Raw genomic sequence first — 13,954 nt, forward strand, 5'->3', positions numbered from 1 at the left:
GAGTGCTGAAGAATTGATGCTTTTGAACTGTGTTGTAGGAGAAGACTCTTGAGAGTCCCTTGGACTACAAGGAGATCCAACCAGTCCATTCTGAAGGAGATCAGCCCTGGGTGTTCTTTGGAAGGAATGATGCTGAAGCTGAAACTCCAGTTCTTTGGCCACCTGATGTGAAGAGTTGACTCATTGGAAAAGCCTCTGATGCTGGGAGGGATTGGGGGCAGGAGGAGAAGGGGACAACAGAGGATGAGATGGCTGGATGGCATCACCGAGTTGATGGACATGAGTTTAAGTGAACTCCAGGAGTTGGGGTTGGACAGGGAGGCCTGACGTGCTGCAATTCATGGGGTCGCAGAGATTCAGACATGTCTGAGTGACTGAACTGAACTGAACTGAATGGACTCTTAGAGGAGCAATCAATCTAACAGTGTTAGGAGTCTTCCCTTTCTCATCCTTCTAACCGCTCTTGGACCCTCTTTTCTATTGGTGCTCTTTAATTCTTCCTTGAATTACAGTCAAACTGTATTTGGCTTATCCTCTTTTTTGCCCAATGAACTATTTGAGAACAATGATGTTGCCTTCTTCATCTTTGGAAAGTCTCCTACCAGAAGCTTCTTATATCCTTTTTATTTGACTTGCACACGGAAATCAAGGTTGGGAGAGGAGAATTAATTTGTCTAAAATCACAACCAAAGTTAATGGAAGAACCATAGTCATTTTTCCTGACATGTGGTCCAGGAGACATCCATAGTGATGTCAAAATGCCTTTCGAGTTTCCCTTCCCAAAGGCAGAGGATATTCTCTGCTTCAGATAATTAACAACTGCCCTCTTCCAATGAAACCTAAGCCCAAAGGACCTCTCAACATAGAACAAAAATCAAGTGCTCTCGTAAAAATTCAGGGTGATACCCAAACAAAATTGGAATTAGGAGTATATTATAACTGCATATGGGGGAAAAAAAACAACTGAGTGTATGAATGTTAAGAAATCCTTTGGAGAAGACCACTCAGCTTCAGGGATTCAGTGAGAAAGGCGATTTTGCTGTAAGTTTTACTTCTCTTTAATCACTTTAGAATATGACAACACCTAGCACAGCGCCCAAACGTGATGGTTTATTCCCACATCATTCATCCCATGGGGAATATTTGGTCTTTCTGCCTTTCCTCCAAACCAGTTGTCTTACTGCTACCAAAGCAGTAAGGTGGACAGAGGTGGTTCAGAACAAAGGTGGTTGTGTCCTTTGCCTCGAAAGCCATTTCTCTCTTCTTCCCCTGGAATGGTTTTTCCTTACATCTCCTGTCAAGCCAGTATACCTTCTCTGAGAAGTCTTTCCAGACTCCTCCTCTGTGTCTGATACTACCTGTGCTTGCTGTAGACCTGTTACACTCTTTAAGCCATGTGAAAGCTATTCTTTTTATTGTCTTGTCTTCCCCACAAGCCTCTGAGTATCCTAAAGGCAGGACTATATTTTATTGATCTTTGAATGGGAAATATATGAGGAAACAGTGGAAACAGTGTCAGACTTTATTTTTTTGGGCTCCAAAATCACTGCAGATGGTGACTGCAGCCATGAAATTAAAAGACGCATACTCCTTGGAAGGAAAGTTATGACCAACCTAGACAGCATATTCAAAAGCAGAGACATTACTTTGCCAACAAAGGTCCATCTAGTCAAAGCTATGGTTTTTCCAGTGGTCATGTATGGATGTGAAAGTTGGACTGTGAAGAAAGCTGCGTACCGAAGAATTGATGCTTTTGAACTGTGGTGTTGGAGAAGACTTGAGAATCCCTTGGACTGCAAGGAGATCCAACCAGTCCATTCTAAAGGAGATCAGCCCTGGGATTTCTCTGGAAGGAATCATGCTAAAGCTGAAACTCCAGTACTTTGGCCACCTCATGGGAAGAGTTGACTCATTGGAAAAGACTCTGATGCTTGGAGGGATTGGGGGCAGGAGGTGAAGGGGATGACAGAGGATGAGATGGCTGGTTGGTATCACCGACTCGATGGACGTGAGTCTGAGTGAACTCCAGGAGTTGGTGATGGACAGGGAGGCCTGGCGTACTGCGACTCATGGGGTTGCAAAGAGTCGGACATGACTGAGCAACTGAACTGAACTTAACTGAATCCAGGAAACCTAGGAGAAGTTGGGACAACTCATTGAATGCTATTTGGATGAATGAATGGGTCAGCCAGGGAAATGATATACACATATTTATTCAGGATTTGAAAAAGTGGTCAAGGTCATGAAAATAATTAGATAGCATGAAGCTAACTAGCTGGACTTACTTCTCCTATGCCCTTTTTTTCATGAATACTGAAGATGAAATGGACTTCCCTGGTGGCTCAGCTGGAAAAGAATCTGCCTGCAATGTGGGAGACCTAGGTTCGATTCCTGGGTTGGGAAGATCCCCTGGAGAAGGGAAAGGCTACCCACTCCAGTATTCTGGCCTAAAGCATTCCATGGACGGTATAGTCCATGGGGGCACAAAGAATTGGACACGACTGAGCAACTTTCACTTCATTTCAAAGATGAAATAGTATTGACATATTTGTGCACTTACATTCATAGAAAATTGTGTGTGTGTATGTGATAATACATAAAAAGATACATGAAGGGTGCTGACCAGAAGGCTGTTCTTTTAAAACATTGTTTATTTGATTACTAATGTTTTTTCTCTGTGGTGGGCACTGCCCTGGGTCCTCGTTGCTGCGGGCAGACTTTCTCTAGTCGCAGCAAGCGGAGGCTCCCCTCTGGTCACAGTGCACAGGCTTCTCACTGCGGTGGCCTCTGTGGTTGCAGAGTGTGGGCTCCTGGGCATGCCTGGATTCAGTGGTTGTGGCACACAGGCTGAGTTGCCCTGTGGCATGGGGGATCTTTGTGGACCAAGGATGGAACCCGTGTCCCCTGCATTGGCAGGTGGATTCTTAGCTCCTAGACTACCAGAGAAGTCTGGAGTATTCTTGATAGCTGCTTCAATGTGATTGAATTTGATATAATTTTACTTTATTTAGATTATTTTATATAGTGCTTTAATTTGCTAAAGTAAGCATGGGTGATCTTTAAGGTTAGAAAAAAAAAGTAAAGCAGTTGTGATAATGTTACTATCCCTTCTCAATTAAAACAAAAATCAGCTCTCACTCTAGCAGTATGCTAGTGCTTAAGCTTTTTGTTCTATAACTCTACGGAAGCAATAAAACCTACTTTAGTTTGAGCTGTAGCTTCCTAAAAGACTTTGGAACTACAAGAGGAGCTTGTCTTATCTTCAGATATTTGCAGTGGTCTATACTTGATTGGCGATTAATGCACTGCTCACTAGTGTATACTTATCCAAGGAGTCCTCTCAATATCATGGGAATGTCAAGGGTTCTAGAGTCAAACAGCATGATTTAAATTCTGCTTTGTAATTATTATCTCCCTGACCGTGGGCAGATCACTGAACTACACTCAACCCCAAATGAACAGTGCAAATGATTTCTATCTTTCAGGTATATATTAGTAATTGTATGTGAAAATGTGGACTAGCAAACTAAAAATATTTCTAGTACAAACATCTATCCAGTCATTTGAGATAAAATACAATTGATGTAACTAGCGTCCTTCAAAATGCATGACAGATCAGAGAAGTAAAAAAAAAAAAAAATATATATATATATATATATATATATATATATATATATATGTTGCTACAAGCAAACAAAAAGATGGAACTGAGAACTAGATAGGTTAGCTCTGAATCTAGTTTTATTGATGTAGTTTGGACAAGGGAGAACCTTCAGTTTGGCAAGTGAGTGGACTGAATATTCTCGCTTATTCCAGGAGAGGAGATTTGGCCCTGAAACTCTGAAAAGTGGGAAATTTTATCTGAGGGCTTCAAAATGAAGTTAGGACTTCTGAAAGTTACATGCTTAATGAAAGGGTGTATTTGGGGGGAAATATCTATGTCTATGTTGACTTCCCTGGTGGCTCAAACGGTAAAGCGTCTGTCTACGAAGCGGGAGACCCAGGTTCGATCCCTGGTTTGGGAAGATCCCCTGGAGAAGGAAACGGCAATCCACTCCAGGACTATTGCCTGGAAAATCCCATGGACAGAGGAGCCTGGTAGGCTATAGCCCATGGGGTCGCAAAGAGTTGGACATAACTGAGCGACTTCACTTATCACTTATCTATGTCTATGTCGTATATCTCACAAAGATTTGAGATTTGAGTTTACATTATGGTCTGGGAATGCCTGAACTGAAAAAACTAACTGGAAGCAAAATGAAAAAGATGAGTTCTAGATGAATAATGTTTCAAGGCTACCTAGAAATTATCCTCTGAGAGGGAATAGAGACCTGACCTTGGGAAACACATGATTGCCCACGGATTAAAACCCAATGAACATGAGTTGACACGTCAAAATTAAAAAATCACAAAAAACATAAAAACTTAAGAATAAGGGTCAGAAATCAACATCAGTTTTTATTAAATTTTGACATTGATAATAAGTGTATACATCCATATTTTTGTGTAACCAGGAAAAAGAAATAGTAAGAAAGTATAATCTGTAAAAGTTAGATGGACTAACTAGGGGTAAAGAGTAAAAATAAAGAGATCCAGTATATCCAAAGGAAGGTAAGAAAGGAAGGAAATAAATAAGCAAGGAAAAAGGATGATAGATGGAAAGCATAACAAGATGGGGTAAATTAATTAATAGTCACCACACTAATCAGATTAAAGTTGACTATGAAGATGTAGATTCTTATGTTGGATTTAACTGAATATAAATTCATTGAAAGGTTAAAGGTAAAGAAATGGAAAATATATGCCAGGAAAAAACTAACCAAAACACACTAATATTAATATCAGGCAAAAGAAATATTAAGACAAAAATTTTTCTAAGATATAGTGATTATCATATAATCATAAATGGAAGTTATATAATGGTTTTGAGCTTGTATATACCAAATAACATGCCCTGAAAATATATAAATCAACTATGACACCTTTGAAGAAAAAAGCAATAAATCCACAGTGGTATTATAATATTTTAACATACTTTCTCAATAATTAATAGACTAAGGAAAAAAAAAAACAAAACACTATCTAATTGACTTTGAACAACACACACAAAAAAGTGTTTCATCTGACAAAAATATATAGAACCCTGTTACTGAATTCAGTATAAATATTTTCTTCTAGAATGTATAGAACTTTCTTTTTTAATTTATTATGTCCCAGGACACAAAATGACAATAGGAAGTATCAAAGAATAAGTATCACATAGAACAGTATTTCCATCCACAACACAACACATAAATATATAAGCCAGTAAACAAGCAGACAAGTAAATAAATGAAGAGGGTTAAAACATCTTTTTGATCAATTACGTGTATGATCAAAACAGCAAGAAATCTTATATACGATACTGTGTGTGCTTAGTCGCTCAGTCGTATTTGACTCTTTATGACCCCATGGAGTGTAGCCCACCGGGCTCCTCTGTCCCTGGGGATTCTCCAGGCAATCATACTGGAGTGGGTTGCCATGCCCTCCTCCAGGAAAATCTTCTCAGCCCAGGGATCAAACCCAGGTCTCTCTCATTGCTGGCAGGTTCTTTACCCTCTGAGCCATAAGGGAAGCCCAAAATTACTGGAGGGAGTAGCCTATCCCTTCTCCAGGGAAACTTCTCAAGCCAGGAATCAAACTGCACTGCAGGTGGATTCTCTACCAGCTGAGCTCCCCCAGAAGCCCATATAAGATACTAGCAGACCAAATATATCCATGTATTAAAACCTACAAACTCAAACAAATACATAAACGTTGCATCAAGTGGATTTTCCCAGGATAAAATGAGATGTTAAAGTTATATGGTCTATGAATGTAATTCACAAGACCAGCATATGAAAATATTTTTTTAAAATAAAATTGACTTACTAGGTGCAGAATTTTAAAACTCTTAATAAAATCAAGTCCCTTCATGATAAAAAACAAAACCAGTAACACCATTGGTCCTACCTGACCCAGCTAGGCAAAAAAATATCAAAAAAATTTCCGAGGATTGAAAAGGGAGAAATTAAACTATCATGACCCTCGTCTATAAAAGACTGCATAGAAAAATTAATAAGAATCAACAAATTAGTGGAACTAATAAAACAGCCTATGAGGACTGATGAATTGAATATCTATAAATTATTTTTGTCAGCTCTAAGACATGAAGATACAAATATAGATATACATGCAAATATGTTTATGTATGTGGATGGGTAGATAGAGAAATTAAAGCTACCATTTACTATAGCACTGACATCCATAAAATGCTTAGAGTTGGGAATATATCCCTAATAAAAAATCATCACAGTTTTTATGAAGAAAGCTTTAAAAACTTTACTGAAATCATAAAAGGAGAACTAAATAAATATAAAGATAAACTATATAGTTATATGGGAGGATACAATGTCATAAAGAAGGATTTTATCCTCAAATGCATCTATAAATTCAATGAAATTTGAATTAAAATCCCAACAGGCATTTCAAAAAATGAAACTAAAAATTCACTTGAAAGAGTAAAAGGGTCTTTTGATGGACAAAACCAAAGTATAGAGTGGACTTGTAGATAAATCAAGACTTTTCTAAAACTATGGAAATTAAGATAAACTGCTATTGATAAGATAATAGGAAAAAAATAAACTAATGAAACAAGACAACCCCCCCCCCCAAAAAAAGAAAGCTTATCTAAGTTCTGAGTGATATATGGCAAAGAATGTGTCACAATTCAGTAGTGAAAGGATTAAGTTTTACATAAATAATGTCAGACAAATGATTCATCTCTATTTGGGGGGAAACAATCCTTATCACCATCATTTTAAAAACTGTTTGTAGTTGATTGAAGCCATACATGTAAACATAAAAACTTAAAACTATTGGAAGAAAATAGGGGAGACTACTTATTTGAGTTTGTGAATACCTTGGAGTAAACAAACGTTTATTTAACAAGCCATGAAAAGATCAAATCATGAAGGAAATGATTAAAAATTTTTATTCAACAAAACAAGCTAAACAGAATGAAAAAAAAAATTGCAAAGAATCAGTATCCAGTATCTATAAATGCATGGCATATCAATGACGACAAAAGAACCCAATTTAAAATAGGCCAGAGTGATGAACAGTCAACATAGGTAGAAACATATGTTTTCAACAAACACCTGAAATGATACTCAGGCTTGTTAGTAATCAGGGAAAGGCAAAGTAGAATACTACCACCAGGGAAGCCCCTAAAGCATTAGTCTCTCAGTCATTTCTGACTCTTTGTGGCCCCATGGACTACAGCCCACCAGGCTCCTCTGTCCATGGGATTCTCCAAGCAAGAGTACTGGAATGGGTTGCCATTTCCTTCTCCAGGGAATCTTTCTGACCCAGGGATTGAACCCACATCTCCTGCATTGCAGGCAGATTCTTTACCATCTGAGCCACCAGGGAAGCCCAAGTATCATTTAATACCCATCAGATTAGCTACAAAGTTACATGTTTGGGAGAACCTAGTGCTGCCAGGGACCTGGAACAATGGAAAGTCTATTGGTAGGTGTGCTAATCAGTACACCTTTGGAGAGTAATTTAGCAATATCTAATAAAGTTGAAGATGCAACTATCTTCAGCCTAGCAATTCCACTTTAGATGTATTTCCTGCAGACACCCATGCTTTATGTGCAAAGGAACATGAACATGTGTGTTTAGAGCAATGTTGTTGGAAATAACAAATAAAAAGATTACCAACGATGATAGTAATAATGACAGAGATATAATCTGGGTGTCTATCAGGAAAAGAATGATCAAAGGAAATATATTACTGCATTGATCTATATGATCAATCTATGTGACCTCAAAAACAATGCTGGGTTTAAAAAAAAACTGCTACACAAGAATAAATATAGTATTAAAACACCTAGGAATTGTAAAACATGCAGAGCAACACATAGGCACAAGAAATATAAAAATACTCATGTGAGAGAGAAATGGTGGATTGAAAACAAAAAATACAAAACAGTATATTTTATTCCCCCCCCCCCCCCGCCAACCGCCCCACAAAAAAAGAGGAAGAAAACATGACGAAATGTTTTAATTTGACAAAGCTGGGTGGTAAGCCTAAGGGGATTTGTTATAATGTTCTTTGTATTTCTCTGTATGATTAATATATTTTCTAATCAACACAATACTAATGGTATGTATAGTGTGCCTGGGCACATCATCTCAGGCTCCAAAAGTGATTGTTTCCTTCTCTTCCCGTGGCTGGAAGCTGGTGTATGAAGTACCCAGGGATTACCCTCTTATCCTTAGCCCAAGGCAGCCCTGGAATACTTGGGCTCTTCCTGAGCCAGAGGCATCCTAGGTGGTCCCGGCTACCATGTCTCCCAGCTTAGTCAATCTGGGTGGCAGATTTAGAACTACATCCTTCTCAGCGCAGAATTTTAAGTGCTGAGGCAGCTTCTAGCTTGTAGAAAAGCCTGTGGCAGGAAGATGCAACACCACATTCCTCGTTAAATTAGAGCTGCTTGTCACATTCTTCCCAGATGCCCATTTTGTAGATGAAGAAATGGATGATCAGAGAGGAGGAATGGCTTGCCCATGATGAGTGAGCCATTCATGGTGTTTAAGAGAATGTGTGTCTCTCCTGACTTCTAGAACTTTCCAACTGGTCTTTGTATGCAGATTCAAAAACTTGATCTTTTCACCTCTGCTCTCTTTTCTGGTTTATAACAGCCAGGGTCCTCACCTCCAGAGAGCAGTGTCTTGGGATGGAATTAGTCAGACTTGCTTAAGTTCCTGTCCTGTGACAAAAGCAGTGTGACTATAGGCAGGTAGCTTCACCTCTCTAGATATTTGTTTCCTCACCTAAAAACTTTTCGTAGTAAATATTCAAGGGACTGCTGTTTTGCTTAAATGATGTTATTCATATGAAATATGCCAGGCATAGTGCCTGGCATGCAATAAATAGCCAACAAATGGAAACTATAATTGCTATAATTATTGCAGAAGTAGGGTATCAAAAAGTATAATACAGTTCAGTTACACAGACTATATAAAGAGAATATATGATAAATGAATGCTATAATATGGAAACAATAGGAGGTCAATAAGGAGGAATCAAGAGGCTCAGAGAGCATTTCCTGGAGCGAGCCATATGGGGTATTTCCATTGTGAAATGATGTTCCCCACCCTTTTTCTCCTACTGTACTTTTGTAATTCTCTTTCACAGTGGCATGGGACAAGAATCATACATTAAAATATAGGAAAACAGACTCAGAGGAAGAAAGTGACTTGCTTGTAGATTTCAGAGGGATTTTTAATTGACCTGTCATGATACTAATTGCACACCAATATTTTAAGAAATTGACATTTTTGCCAAAAGCTCAGTCATGGCGTGTTTAGACTCCTTGCTGCTAAGTCGCTTCAGTCGTGTCTGACTCTGTGCGACCCCACAGACGGTAGCCCACCAGGCTCCCCTGTCCCTAGGATTCTCCAGGCAAGAACACTGGAGTGGGTTGCCATTTCCTTCTCCAATGGATGAAAGTGAAAAGTGAAAGTGAAGTCGCTCAGTCGTGTCCGACTCTTAGCGACCCCATGGACTGCAGCCTACCAGGCTCCTCCATCCATGGGATTTTCCAGGCAAGAGTACTGGAGTAGGGTGCCATTGCCTTCTCCTTAGACTCCTTAATAACATATATTTTCTTAAGATAGTGATTTTATAATCTATAACTACATTTACTTTCAGGTTGTGCTCCAAATTTGATACGTATCACCACCAATACATTTCTGAGGAAAAGTACTGAAAAGTCATACCACTTAGAAATGTCAGTGTTTTTATTTCTAATTGCCAGAGATGCAAACCTAAGGCAGATGTGTCATTGAGACATTTGTGAAACAATGATGGTTAAACATAAAAACATTAAAAAAAAAAAAGTCATACCAAGGATGCAAAACAAGCCACCCTTCAAAACCAGCCAAACAATCTCATCACATTTAAATACTACCATTTAAACTTACTAGCTAAAGGCCTGAAATTAATCTGAGATGTGATGCATTAATGACTGAATTCTGGTGGAGGTTAGCTTTAAAATAAACTGGCACTCAGAACTCGATGAGAGAAATCAGAAGTGATGGAACTAATTGTGTTTCAGATGAAGTGGTAAAATTTTAGTTTTATACCAAGAGAAATAGGAAGTTTCAGGTGGAAGCATGTTCCCATCACTGTCCTACATGGGGAGGCTTTGAGCTGGAGAGTAGCTTTGGATCTAAGAATATTCTGATGGTGTTGGCGAGACTGGAAAGGGGAGATGCTCAAGGCAAGAGGGTGAGCCAGAGCTGTCACGGTTGAGATGTAGGTGGTAGCAAGGATGCTCAGGGAAAGACACGGAAGCTGTTGGATGCGGGAAGTTGACAAGGCTTAGGGTCTGCCTGGATGTGGGAGACTCAGGAGGGGAAGGGGTTCCAGCGACAGCATTAAGACTTTCCAGATGGTTTTCAGAGCAGCTGAAAGGAGCAACCGGACATAAAGGTGCTACTTTTGGGCCAACCATGAAATAGGTCCTAACCTCCAGCAAAGCCTTCAGAAGCCATAGCCTGTCCTCAAAAAATTCTCTTCTACCTTAGGCTCTTAAGAAAAGAGCCCTGGTTTAGTATTCATTGTGACTTTAACTTGGAAAAAATATAGTTTTATCACGGGAATTCTTAAGTGGAAAAATACAATCTTTTTCATAACATTTTGTCCTGATTTCCCTTCTAGTCCTTTTAATGAAGGGAATGGCTTCTAATTTCCTATGTGAAAATTTGGGATAACAAGCCCTGCTCCAAAGAGCCACTCTCAGGCTTCTGAGAGATAATCATGCATGTGCCATGCAGGCACTGTTTGGAAGGAGGGTATTAAGGTTTCTCTACCAATCAGATACTTTCTGTGTAATGCCGGCAGGTAATAAGAAGGACAGTGGTGGAAGTTACTGGGGAATCGATTTTGCCCCGGGGTAAAGACAAACCTTCTGGGATCCAGAAATTTCAAAAGTTGCAACAGCCACCTAGAGAGAGAGAAAGAAAGAGAGCTGCATGCCCTGAGGGTGTTCTAGCCAAACACCGTGGCAGAAAAGAGGTTTTCCATCAAACCATGACTCAGTGATAGATGATCGTCTTATTCATCTTCATGAGTGTACCAAACCAAGTTTATATATAGTTATCTGTCACTCCATTCCTTCTAGTAAAGAGAGCATAGCAAAACTCTAAGTGGATGAGAATGTTGATAATTTAGCTTTAATAGTAACAGGTTAACATTTGTTAACTATTTATCGCTGGCTAGGCACAGAGGTGCTTTATGTGTTCTCATGTTCAACCTGTGGGAAAATGCTGTGAAACGGGGCTTCTGACTAATTTGAAATAAGCTCAGAGCACTGGAACACCCGCCTATGACTTCTCAGCGAGCAAGTGAGGAAGCCAGGATGGAAACTTATGTTTGCTCACCTCAAAGTGGTGTTTACTGAGACGGAGGAGCAGGGAGAGGGGAGGAGACCAGGCAAGGTGGGGGAGAAAACAGTCACGAATATTAGCAGAGCCCCTAAATATCATCAGGCATAAATCATTTGGATGCACACCACGAATGAGAAAACACGAGATAGAGACGTAATCTTCACAGTCTCACGCTTTTCCACCCAAGTGCTCCATCTGCTTCAGACAGTGACCATATGCCCCAGTAGCCTGGGAGGTAGCCTGTAGAATTTTTTTAAATTGTATTCCCTAATTGGGCCATAATTGTTTAATATAAAACATACCTTTATATATATATATTTTAATTTTATTTATTTGACTGTGTCAATTCTTAGTTGTGGCATGCCAGATCTTTGTTACATCATGTGGAATCTTTTGTTTGTAGCACACGCACTTTCTAGTTATGCTGTGTGGGCTTGGAAGTGCACAGGCTCAGTAGTTGCTGTGCATGAACCTAGTTGCCCTGTGGCATGTGGGAGTTTAGTTCCCTGACCAGGGATCGAACCCACGTCCTTGGTATTGCGAGGTGGATTCTTAGCCACTGGACCTCCAGGAAGTCCCAGCCTCCATATTTTAAAGCAAAATTAATGTACAATAGAGCACATGTCATCTTTATCTTGGGCCTTCATGCATCCCCCGGGAAAGCCATTCTTCCCCCTGCCCCAATATTCCAGTTTCAGAAGCACCATCTGAAAATGTATACATTCATTGGTCTAGAGGTGGTCAAATAGCCAATAAACTTTTATAAAAGCCTCTAATTATATCAACAAATTAGCATTCCAGAGGTTTACAAGGCAATCATTATTCATACAGTTATCCATATAATATATGTATATGCATCTTGCCTACCCAGCTTTCATTGACAGAGCACTGCTAGAATCTCCAGGGACTTCTGGTCTACCCTCAATATTCTTACTTGCTCCAGCAGTGCTAAAACGAGCTGTCTATTGGGTCATAAGTCCAGCATTCTCAGAGGGTCGTGTTCTTCGGGAGCCTTCTTCAGTGCTCATAAACTCTAACTTGTCACTGTGTTGAGAGTCAGGAGATAATGTCTGTTGTCGCTGCACCTGTTATCTTATTGGCCTTATCCAAACAGCCCCAGCCCGATCAGCAGCTGAAACAACAGATGGGCAGGAGAACTTGAGATTTTTTGACACCATCCTTTTGTTTATGAATCCCCCCTCACCCCAACTCTGGAATCTGATAGGAATTCTCTTCATTACCATTTTGTGCATTCTTTTTTCCCATGACACATTTTTATTATTAAAAAATAATTAATTGGTGCAGAGGGAGATGAAAGAGAAGAATAACATTTCCCTTTGAAAACGGTCAAAAAGAAAATGGGGATGGTGATTTGGTCATGTGGATAAATATATCTTTGCCCTGGAAGATAATTGCCAGTATCCAGTTTCCTTCCATAGCAGGGAATTCAAGTAAGGAGCTAAGAAGAAATCAGAAAGGGAGGAAGGTGATCTGGTGTAAGGCTGAGTGCCAGGAAAGTGGAACAGGCATTGCTCTGTGGGGTCTTGAGAGCAGAGGAGAGATGCAATCTAGGCAAACTGGAAATCTAGCAGGAACCAAAGCCTGGAATTGCAATTGCAGAACAAGATTTCCCTTTGCAAGGAGTGAAATTGTTCAAGCAGACCTGAACTAGGAATGAGGGAGGCAGAGTGCAGGATATAATTTAATGCCATATGGTTGTAAGCAAGTTACTTAATCTCTTTATGCCTCAGATTCATCATCTGTAAAATAAACGTGAAACTACTGGTATACATGTAGTGTTGTTTTGATTCTCAAATGAGAAAACACAGAAAGTGCTTAGCCCCAGGCTTGACATTCATTTAATAGATGCTGCTATTATTATTATTTTAGTCAAGAGTGAGAAGCACAGGGCGGAGCAAGTGGCAGGGATAGTCGTTGGATGTGAAACATAAGGAAAGGGCTTGCTTGCTTATATGGGGTTTCCTCTCAGATCTTAAAATGAGGGCAATAGATCAGACAGTGCCCACGGAATCTGGCATGGTGCTTTCCCACCTCTGTGCTTTTACTCATCCCATTTATTTTTCCTAGATGGCATTCTCCAAGACATCTTCGTTATGGGCCATATACCATCCAATTCTTATCCACCAGGGTTATTCTAAAGATTAAATTAAAGATAAAAAGTGCTCAGTCGTTCAGTCGTGTCCAACTCTTTGCGGCCCCATGGACTGTAGCCCGCCAGGCTCTTCTGTTGGTGGAATGTTCCAGGCAAGAATACTGGAGTGGTTGCCACTTTCTACTCCAGCCAGGGATCGAACTCACATCTCTTGTGTCTCCTGCATTGGCAGGCAGATTCTTTTCCACTAGCGCCACCTGGTAATATTCATGGTTGTATGTCAGTTGATGCTACATTTTAGTATAGCCCATCATAGGTGGGAGAGTGGCTTAATCACAGAAGACACGAAAAATTCCTGGA

The 13,954-nt window shown here is 39.8% G+C and overlaps 1 protein-coding gene and 1 non-coding gene across 2 annotated transcripts in view; both read left to right on the forward strand.

Moving 5' to 3' along the window:
* PAPPA (pappalysin 1) overlaps window positions 1-13,954 on the forward strand; it is a 266,669-nt gene that overhangs the window by 104,793 nt on the left and 147,922 nt on the right. The window lies entirely within an intron of this gene.
* TRNAR-ACG (transfer RNA arginine (anticodon ACG)) lies at window positions 3,954-4,025 on the forward strand. Its single transcript has one exon. It is a non-coding gene; the product is annotated as a tRNA-Arg (tRNA).

This window comes from Bos taurus, chromosome 8, assembly GCF_002263795.3.
Source record: "Bos taurus isolate L1 Dominette 01449 registration number 42190680 breed Hereford chromosome 8, ARS-UCD2.0, whole genome shotgun sequence".
Lineage (NCBI taxonomy): Eukaryota > Metazoa > Chordata > Mammalia > Artiodactyla > Bovidae > Bos > Bos taurus.